This window comes from Lactuca sativa, chromosome 3 (assembly GCF_002870075.4).
Source record: "Lactuca sativa cultivar Salinas chromosome 3, Lsat_Salinas_v11, whole genome shotgun sequence".
NCBI lineage: Eukaryota > Viridiplantae > Streptophyta > Magnoliopsida > Asterales > Asteraceae > Lactuca > Lactuca sativa.
In genome coordinates, this window is record NC_056625.2 from 163,483,147 (window position 1) to 163,494,539 (window position 11,393).

Here is an 11,393-nt window from a genome sequence, read left to right on the forward strand (position 1 = left end):
TTCTGAGCAGTCAACCGTGTCCTCTACAGAAATTTCACTCATGTTGTCGTCCTCATTAAGCTCAGATGCATTTTCAACATCAATTTTGTTTTCTGAGCTTAAGTTGGCATTTAAAGAGTCAAATTTTTGTATGATTTCGGTTCTCAGTTTAAGTTTATCATTTTCATCCAAAAGGTTTTTAAGCATGTCCTTGTGGTCCTTGGATTTAATGAAGGATTCTATTTTGTCCAGTCCATACATGTAGGTCGGATTAATGTCATCAGATGATATCACACTCTCACAATTATAAGCTTCGGCATCGATTTCATCCTCCTTAAACTCAAGGAAGGGAAAAATCATGCGATGGATCTTTTGGCCTATTTCACAATCCAAGTGAAGCTGAGTAATATTAGAATAAAGACGTTTTGCAATTAAACAAAAAACATTCCGCTGTTTTAACAACTTTAAATTGTCTCTTTGTAAATAAATGTTTTCGTCTTTAATTTTAACTAATTCAGACTCCTTCAACTCGATCCACATGCGCCGCTCCTCACTCTTCGAAGACACCCTGCTTAATTGATCAGTTAGGTTAGAATTGGTGACTCGAGTTTGAGTTAAACTACTATCTAGATGAGAAATTCTTGTATTAACATTTTTTAGTTCTTTCTCATATGAGGATTGTGGTACTTTAAATGAAACGAAAACCGATTGTACCTTCTTGATCAGTTCATCGAGCTCGTTGAACTGCACACTGAGCGGTTTGGCCGTAAAGCACATATCCTGCTGCTCCTTCGGTTCATCGCTTCCACCATCAGTGTTGTATCCCCTCATCTGAGATACACCGGACACCATGAAGCACCTTCCTCCACTGCTCTCCTCCTTTGCCACACAAGCCTTTCCATGAGAAGGCTTCCTCACTTCATCGTCTTCAGAGTCGGTTGACCAAACTTCCACTCCACCGAACTCGTCATCAGCAACCGAACCCTGCACAACAAGAGCATTCATGGAAGGGTTAGCGGTAGATTTCTTCTTCCTCATCTCATCAAGCTTTTTCTGTAGCAAAGCTTCCTCATCCTTTTCCTCATCTTTTTCAGCCATCTTTTTGAGGACACAATCCTTAGCATAGTGATTTTTCCCTCCACAGTAGTAACAGTTTACTCCAGAATCACCATCTGCTTTCGGTTCCTTCTTGGGCTCTTCAACCTTCGGTTCACTATTAACCTTTTCTGAACTATAACTCCCCTGCCAGTTTCGGTTTTTGTTGCTGGGGAATCTCTTCTTAAAGAACCTCTTGGGGTTACACACCATCATAGCATAATCCTCAGACGTGAGGTCATACTCCTCCAAGTTGAAGTCTTCATCCTCCATCACAACTTTACTTTTTGACAGGAGGTGTCACACCCCCGAACCAGACGGCGGAAACGTCCGGGGGCTGTCGTGACTCAATTGAATACCATAACATTGAAGATATATGAAACATAACAACATTCGTCACCATTCATTAATATAGTACAACCAGTAGCGTTTACATGTCATTCATTGTTAAACATTACATTCCAACCAAAAATTAAATTGTTCGGTTCGAAAATAAACTGCAAGCCGTCACTGAATATGATTTCCTTTGGTTCACTGGTTCCCTGAGAATACAAGTATTTTGAAAAACGTCAACATATGAAATGTTGGTGAGTTCATAAGTAGTGTTTGAAATCCAATGTTTGTATTGTTTGAAAAACCACCAGAAAATCCGATATTTTCTGAAAAGAAAAGCTTTGGAAAACGTTTGTGAAGATCCATAGGTATGCTTGTTTGTTTCTATACTTGTAAAAAAATGTTCATTGAAGTCGTATGCATTTCAAATCTGTATGTATTGAAAACCCTAGGAAAACCCGATGTTCTCCTAGTTCCTTGAATTACATGAAGTTACATTGAAACCATTGCATAGCGTATAGTGTCAGTCCCAGGCGACGTTGGAAGGTTCTCGAGCATGATTATTTACTACAAACCCGCATTACACAAACGCCCAGTTTATAGTTATACTAACGATCCTGAAGGCGTCGTCCGTACTAATCACGTTATCCAATCGCCCTGACTAGGTGTAGTCCCACATCCGAAGAGAAAGAGGTCACGAAGACCCCGATAACTCCATTAACCGGTTGGGGATAAAAATGTACGAGGGGTCCCCGACCCGCCTCGCATGAAATGTAGACTTTACTAGCAATACCAAAGGACCCTTGGGGACCAGTAGTATACAAGCCATTGAAAGTCCATTTACGTTGTGTCGGATCGGTAAAACCCAACACTCCGTAAAAAAAATGTCTTCGGGCCTTAAGATCAGGTCATTGGGCTAGCTAGGCTCAACGAACAAGATTTTACACTTGTGGGGCCCAAAGATGGTGCGTAGACGTCTGTGCACACTCGCATGTATATGTATTACCAAACGTTACTTGTATGAATCGTAGTGTCGTAGTGTTAGTAGTTGTAGATTTCTATTGGCTCGAGACCGAGCCAATTCATTTAACAACGACTTTTGGTATTGTAATGTATTGTATTTCGTCGATAGTCGCGGTGCCATTATTTGATCAAATTGTATATATTGAATTAGCCTTGAAATATTTCTGTTTTCAGCCCCTCATTGTTTGTAAAATTTACATTTTCAACCCTTTTATTAAATACTTCCCGGTTTGGTCCTTAAACTAATTTTCTTGACATTTTAACACCAAAAATTATTGAAATTAATATTTTTCAGCATATTTTTCATAGAAAACAGTTTAAGTCCCTGAAAATGCAGTTTTCTCGGTTTTAATCCCTTCTTTTCGCAACTTTGACAATTTTGGCCCAAATTGGAAAATTTTTACAACTTTGGTCCTTTTTAAATTTAGAAAGCATTTTAAACCTTTGAAAAGGACTTGGATCACTTATGGTCCACTGTTTTATAGAAAATCACAGTTTTGGCCCTCCAAAACAGAAAAATTCGCATAATGGGCCTCATTGGGCCGAAAATGTCATTTTTAGCCCATTAAGCTTGAAATTTATGTTTTTAATCCCCTAAATGAGTATATTTCCAGAAATTGTTTTATGGAAACTGTTTTGGCACACTTCATCCATCAGAATTCGTGATATGCCCATTTGGACCCTTAATTTTGTATTTTTCACATTTTAGGCCCAAAATTTGTGTTTTTAACCCAAAGAAAATTGTTACTAAACCACTTAGTCATTTTTCTTGAAACACTTTGTATTTAGAAATGTATTTGAAGCTAAAATCATTTAACACAAGATATATCTCGGTTTTGAGGGGTTTTATGGCTAGATCCAACATTATAACACACAAATGCATACATATAAGCATGGAAATCATACAAGGCATACAAACACATATAGATCTACACTTTCACTTGTATTCCCCCCCCCCCCCCCCCCCACACACACAAAACTCATAAAAACAGAAAATAGGGGGTATGAAGCTCACCTTGGGTGTTGATTCGGTTTTTGAAGGAAGATTGGAAGAAATGAAGTGATTTTTGGCCTTTGCACTCCTTGATGAAATTTTCGAGTTTATGGGGTTTCTAGAGTGCAAGATCATGATTTTTGCATGGATTAGGAAGAGATTTTTGATAAATAAGGAATAAAAGTCATAGATCCAAGAAAAACCTTACCTTAAATGATGATTTTGTGGAAGAACTTCCTTGAATGCTTCCTAATTTTCGAGATTTTGGATGGAGAAGAGGAAGAAGTCTTGAGTGAATTTTAGAGAGAGTTTGTGAGTGTTTTGTGTGTGTGTGGTGTTGCTCTCGGCCGAGTTCAAGAAGAGAGAGGGAGATATAGACATGAAGTGATGTGCATGGATATATGGAATGGATTTGCATGGAGATCCACAAGACAATAAGGAGGTGGCACACTAAGGTCAACCCTCTTCTTGGGCTTGAGCTTTTGGGCCGAGAATAATGGATGAAATGAGGGTGTTTGGGCCTTAAATACTTAAGCCCAATTTTCATGGTTAAGTTGAGTGATTTTTGGTCCAAATAAATTTAAATGTGATTTTTATGACTTGTTAGGGTCAAATTAGGTTAATTATGGTTCATAGTCATTAATTTATTTCATTCTAGGTCCAACATGGCTCACAATATTGAAATAAATAGATGTGGGTCCAATTAGAGCCCAATTAGGGTTCTAAGCCCATGATAGTCTATTTGGAAGCTTATTGGTCTATTTGGATCCAAGAAGGAAGTTCTAGTCCAAGGTGTACCTAAACAAGAACTTTTAGGGTTTCCAATTGTTTGATGACTGTTTGTAGTACTTGTATGATGTATTTGATTGAAGTTTTTGATTCACATTAACTTGAATGTATAGATTACATGGCTCAAAATTTCCAGTTGTGACAGGAGGGCCAGCGAAACTAGGCTTGAAACAACGTTCTTTTCCTGCAGCACAATCTTCTCCTGAGACTTGAGAATACCCACCAGTTTCGCCAAAGAGTATGATTTAAACTGCTCATGGGCTTTAACTGTTGACACCACTGCTCTCCATTCTGACCTTAGACCATTTAAGAACGTAACCTTCTGCTCGATAAGCTTCCTTTCGATGTCATGTTTGATCATCCTGCTGAGAAGATGATTGAAGCGATCGAACGTCTGGGTCACAGTTTCTTCGGCTCCTTGCCTGAATTCTCCAAACTCAGATAAGATCAAGGTTTGGATAGAATGTTCAAGATCCTCGTTTGTAGAATACAGTTCGCGAAGTCTATCCCAAACTTCCTTTGCCGTCGTGCATGAGCTGACCAACCTGAAGGTGTCGGACTGAAGGGCGAATCTTATCAATCTTAACGCCTTGATATTACACTGGAATTTATCCTTTTCATCTTGTGCAATATCTTTGACATCCTTCAGCAGATCGTTATACTCCTTTTGAGTTTTAACAATCTTAACGTTGCAAAATGAGAAAAAGGTCCATTGATGATTGCTTCCCATATGAGGTATCCATTATCCTCAGATCCTATAACGTAGTCTTCGAAGTGATGCGCCCAGACTTCATAATCATGGGTATATAGGATTGGAATCTTCGTGGTTGAACCGATGCTGTTGGAAATATTGATGGGGTTTGATTGCGACTCGTCCATTATGATCGAAAAACCTGTTCAAAGATCAAACTTGTAATAAATCAGATTAGGGCAAAACAATAAATATCAAGATACGTAAATAATGAGATGACGGCTCAATAAATATCAGTAATTGCGGAAAAACCCTAATTGAAACCTTTTCACAGAAAAAATGTGTATTGATTACACAGCCTCCTGCTCTGATACCAATTGATGAGATTAAAACTTAATCTAGAAGATCGATTAGATCTTAAACGGGTAAATAAAGATCAAACAGCAAGAACGTAAAAGTAATGAACAACTCAAGTATGAATCAAACGTGTCGAATGATTATAAAATAACCCTCAGAAGAGCTCGATCAAGAACATCAACTGTAGAGGGTTGGAGGTTTACAAGAACGATAAAAGAAACTGTAATGCTATCGTAATCGTCTAAAATCGTTAACCTAATATGCATGCAAGCATATACTTATATAATAACCTAGCAAGCTCACGGTATGGACAGGCCCAAAACCGGAGTACAAAATAAAAGGACTAACAGTCGAGCCCAATGACGCAATCTTCAAACGAATCTTCAACCCAACAGTTACTTCGACACATTTTTGGTGCTCTAGGGATCTTTAAATAGTGAGGCTATTAGGGTTATCAAACAAGGAAACCCTAATTTAGATGCTTAGGCTCTAAGCAACCCATGGACTCCTTCCTTAAAGGCCTAGGACGATTTCTAATGGGGTTCCCCATAGAATTCGTTCACCCCTTTAATATGGAGTCCATTAGCTCAATATTCAACTATCATACAATTGACAATTCTAGTCCCTTAAGTTTAGTTAATGTCTTTTAGCCACAAAATTAATTCTTATTAATTCTTGACTAATATTAATTAAACAATATGATTTCTCCTTTAATATATTATTCTCATAATATATTAATAAATCATAATTAATCCTTTCTCTCCATAATTCATCCTATCAAGTTGCTTCGGTGAAGGCAACCCAAAAGGACCATGCACCATCGGGTCAAGTACATACCAAAATAGTTATGGACTTAGACATTAATCCAACAGATTTTACCTGAAGTAGAGTCATTTTTTTTACTTTACCATCTTTGCGATCTTTCAGGTAAATATGGCAGCTTCACAACTCGTGCCCCTTCTCTTGGAAATAGAAACATATGGAATCTTTGAGAATGGTACACCAGACTATCTCAGACTTAGCCTTTCTCTTTACCATTTGGTCAGTTGACTTGACCATGACCAATCCCTTTCCATTAGGAATAGAAATCTTTTCTGGACTTCCAATGTTACCATTGTCAATGTCCATGGAAGTTTGGGGAGTAGATCTTCCAATCAAATTTGCTTTACCAGTACGCCAAGTCATTTCTGATTCAGTAGCAACAAGCAAATAGGTAAGATCGATAAGGGCCATGTCGTGATCTGTCATATAGTAGTCCTTAATGAAATCACTATACGACTCAGGGAGTGACTGAAGAACCAAGTGAACATCCAACTTCCTTGAGACATCGACTCCTAACATTCCCAACCTGTCAATGTGTGACTTCATCTCCAAGACATGTGCACACACAGACCTTCCATCTTGGTGTTTGCTAGCCAATAGGGTTTTGAGTGACCTTGAACTTTTGAAGTCTTCGAACATGTGGGTTAGGGAGAATTATTGGAGGAGGTGGAGGAATTGAAGTTCCACTATAACAGGAAGAAGGGATTAATCTTTCACCTCCATCGTCTTGTGGAATATCATCTTTATAAAGAAAGCTTTTTCCAAAAGGATAAGGTAGACCATAGTTGTCAGAACTAGACATCTATAAGGGAGAAATTCAAGTTTTGTTGATTTAAGTCCTTAATATAACACCGAAATGAATTATTAAGGCTAGGACCCAACACAATATTTTACAATTCGGAAGAGGGATGCCGTAATCCAATTGCAAAATATTTGAAGGTAGGTAAATGACGATTTACCAATTTCCACCATGAAAAACGAAAATGAATTTTAGGTTTTACATGAATTGAAATTACTAGATCCTTTGAGATTCGTTGAACTTTTCAATGGCATGTTTTAATCTCGATTATGCCCTTCAAGTTTGTGACTGGGATATCGAGGATCACAAACAAGGTGTGAATAACCATGCAAATTAGCTTGGTATTCTCGATGTCATTTATCACCTAATCAATGTATCGGTTAACCACACACGCTCCATTGATCTATGACAAACATTGAGCTACTCTCTGCCACCCTTGCTAGTCCAAATTAGTGTGTCGGTCAACCACACACGCTCCACTAAGGTGAAAAGTGCAATTTCATAGGTTAGCACCAAATTCACATTTTTCTTAAGTAACAAAGATTGGGAATTTATAAGTGCTTAGTTACTTGGTATTTTCATTATACTTTTAATGAGATTTAATGTCCTATCCCACCCGTTCGGCTAACGACCCTCCACCAGTCAAGGAAGCGGTGGGTGAGAGTGGACACCCATTAAACCGCCATTTTATAGGCAGTAACCTTATACCCCCCTTATGGACAGGCTTCGTGAATGAGGCCTACTAACGGTAAGACTGACTATATATATATATATATATATATATATATATATATATATATATATATATATATATATATATATATTAAACTTTTAATATTATAATATTATAAGGGTGTATTTTAATGTTTTAAAATACTAGATGGTTTATTAAACATAAACTATGTCATTATGGAATTATTAATTCCTTTTAATTAAGCACCTTAATTAATTTAATAAACTCCATAAGGTGCAATTTGAACTACTCAAATACTTCAAGGTTCTAAATATAAAAATTCAAAATTAAAAACTATTTAATTAATTTTTTAATTTATGAAGCCAAGAGTTACACCTTTTTAATTACAAGAGTTTCTTAATTTGAGACTTTTCAAATACCAAAACTTGAGGGCAAGTTTTGTAACTCTTGAAAAACCTTTCATTTTCATAACTTATGAGTTTAATGTGGTTTTTATGGAAAAACTTTTCATGTTCCATAACTTGAGGACAAGTTATAGAGGACTTTAAATAACACTTAGATCATTATTTTTAACAAATAAAAAATTAATTTATCTATGATCTAGTTAAACTCATAAGTCAAGACAATCCATATCAATAATTTGCAAGAAATTAGCCTAATCATATAAACTAATATAAATCTTGATATTTTGACAATTATCTTTTAATTGGATAAGCATGATCACTACCATATCAAAAGAATAAAATTTTATGAACTAAAACATTTTGTGTTAATGATCCTAATCCAAAACAGGCCAAAAAAAAACCCGAAAATATGCCATCAGAAGCATCAACTCGTCGAGTGCATGAACATGACTCATCGAGTTGACCTTATATTGAGTGGACTCATCGAGTCAGCCAGTGGACTCGGCGAGTTCATTAGTCAGAGGCCATAAAATCGATTATTTCAGCTTTGAAAATTAAGCCATGCATCAAATATGATAGAAAACAAGTCAGTCTCCGATACCACTGATGGGTTTTGTATACTACAGCATCCTATGGTGCACATAAAACCCTAATGCTTTGGATCTATGTTTTCTCTAATTATACATGCAATGAAATATCCAAAGCATACGCCTACAACTAGCATATGATTTGATGCTTGAATCATAAAATATATTAAGAATAATTACCTCTTTGTTGTAGCTTGATGTATTTGGCCTTTAAGAACTTAGCACCCCAAATGTGATGCCTCAAATGGTTCACAACACACCCTTGAACAATTGGATGACTTGAGAGAGATTACTAGGCACACAAATCGGTTATGAACTCCAAGAACAATTTTTGTAACCGATTTTAGCCATGGGGTTATGTGTGTGTGTGTGTGTGTATATATATATATATATATATATATATATATATATATATAGGAATCTAAAAGTCATGGGTAAACCCAAATCCATACACTTTGGGTTATGATCCATATTTCATGTGGGCTAGCTCATATATATATATATATATATATATATATATATATATATATATATATATATATATATTTACATAATCAGTACCCGTTAATTTAATTAGTGTCTTTTGATCACTAAATTAATTCCAAATTAATTCTTGATCAATACTAATTAAATAATATGATTTCATAATAATATATTAATAAATCATAAATAACCTCTTACTCAAATATTCATCCACAAATTGTCATGGTGATATGCAACCCGAATGGACCATGCTACTCTCGGTTCAAGTATATACTAATTATAGTTATGGGCTTAGACATCTAATCCAACAAAAGGTTCGTCCTGTCCCAACACCTACAACCACCATGGTTGTGGAGGCTGCAGAAGCAGCCGTTTCAGCAACGGTTGCGTAGCGATCATCAAACAATTCCATAATTGCGGTCTTGATAGACCCGAATATCTCCGGAATCTGACTCTAGACGATGGTCGCAAACTCCTCGTGTAGGATCCTCCAGATCCTGGCATCCAACTCATCTGATCTCATTTGACTGTCAGTCCCTGATCCCGACCCGGATCCAATCTCAACTCGCCTCGTAGTCACCATACTTAAAATACACCAGGAAGATATCAGATAATCCACATAAATAACGGGGAACCAACTCCCAATGAATCCATATGGGTTGTGTCTTCCTTGCTACGCATACGGGTCCAGTGCTTTCAGTATTACGGGCCCATACTACCTTCCACATATACCTGTGTTTGTCTCAACGATCATCACAACATCCTAACAATACTGATAAGGATAAACGAACGCTTAGTCCTCACTCCTGTAGGAAAAGCTAAAAATCTCACTATTGGCCGACTGACCCCTCACGAATCATCCATGAAACTTCCACCAACCCTACAACACTCGTGTATGCTAGCAATACATAACACTGGACACTATAGACATTTGAGTGTCTGATCCTACCCTAAGCCCTTCATCAAAAAAGAACATGAAATAAGGCCAAATCAAACATTCTCACGCTATAAGATCTTAGTTATATATAACCCTGATACATACACTAAGCAACTACAGTGATGATGTCAATTTCATAAAAGAAAAGGCCCTAGGCTATCATGCATCATATAATCAGGCAATTCTATCATGTAATTCCTGAAGATCCCTAGTTTATGACTAGCATGTTATTCTATCATATCACAATATCAAATAATAGTATGGTATTTTGGGGTCTACTTATTGGATCCGGCTGACCGTACACATCGCATCCTCCTTTAGTATTTTGAAAACCATTTGAAAATCATTTTGAAAATCTTTCCCTTAGTTTAAGACTAGATTCACATGAGTCTTCCTCCAATTAACTCAAACCAAGGCTCTAAAACTAACTTCTAACATCTATAAATTTTTGAAAATTTTAAAACTTTAGCGTAAATACAAAAACCAACATTTGTTACATATTTAAAAAAAAAAAGGTTTCACATCAGAGTTTTTTCCATAAATCATAACATAAAATATAAGGAGGTGCACGATCAACCCTTCGCCTTTCCGCGATCATCTGAAGTACCTGAAACATAACCAAAAACTATATGCCTAGAGCTTAGTGAGTCTTCCCCAAAATACCACCTCATAAATATAATAGACAACATCATGCATAAATGAGCCTTTAGCCTGACTGGACTGCCTCGCAGAGCCTTCAGCCTATCTGGACCGCTCCCAAGCCTTCAGCATGAATGGACCGCCTCATAAGGCCTATAGCCTATCCAGAACGCTCGTCGGGCCTTCAGCATGACTGGACCGCCTCGCAGGCCTTCAGTCTATCCAAGCCACCTTGGGTTTGTTGGCCTTCTGGACAAAGTAGGACAGCCTCAACCCACCCACACACACATGTCTACATATACATAACCCATAAAAACACAATCAATCAACAGGCAAGCACAGATCAGCATAACATCATCCTACCTACCAGGATACCGATCTAACAGATCATAACAGCCTAACAGCATCCTAAGATAACCACGATAACAATCCAAAAGAGCCGACAATGGTGTCTTTGGCCCATAAGTACATTAAGGAAAACTCACTTCACAAGTAGTGTTGAACCAGTAAAATCCAACTCCAAAACTTAGCTCCGGACTCAAAAGCCTACAACCACCATATGATCATTTCTATTAAAACCTTGAAATACCCAAAATGCCCTTAAAGTCAAAATTGGCCAACCATGGTCAAGTCAAACTCAATAGTCAAGGTCAACAGTCCATGTTAACCCAACTCGTCGAGTTACTACAGTACTTAGAGAAACGGGGAAAACCCAAGCCAACTCGCTGAGTTGTCAGGACAACTCATCGAGTTCCTATAGTATCCAA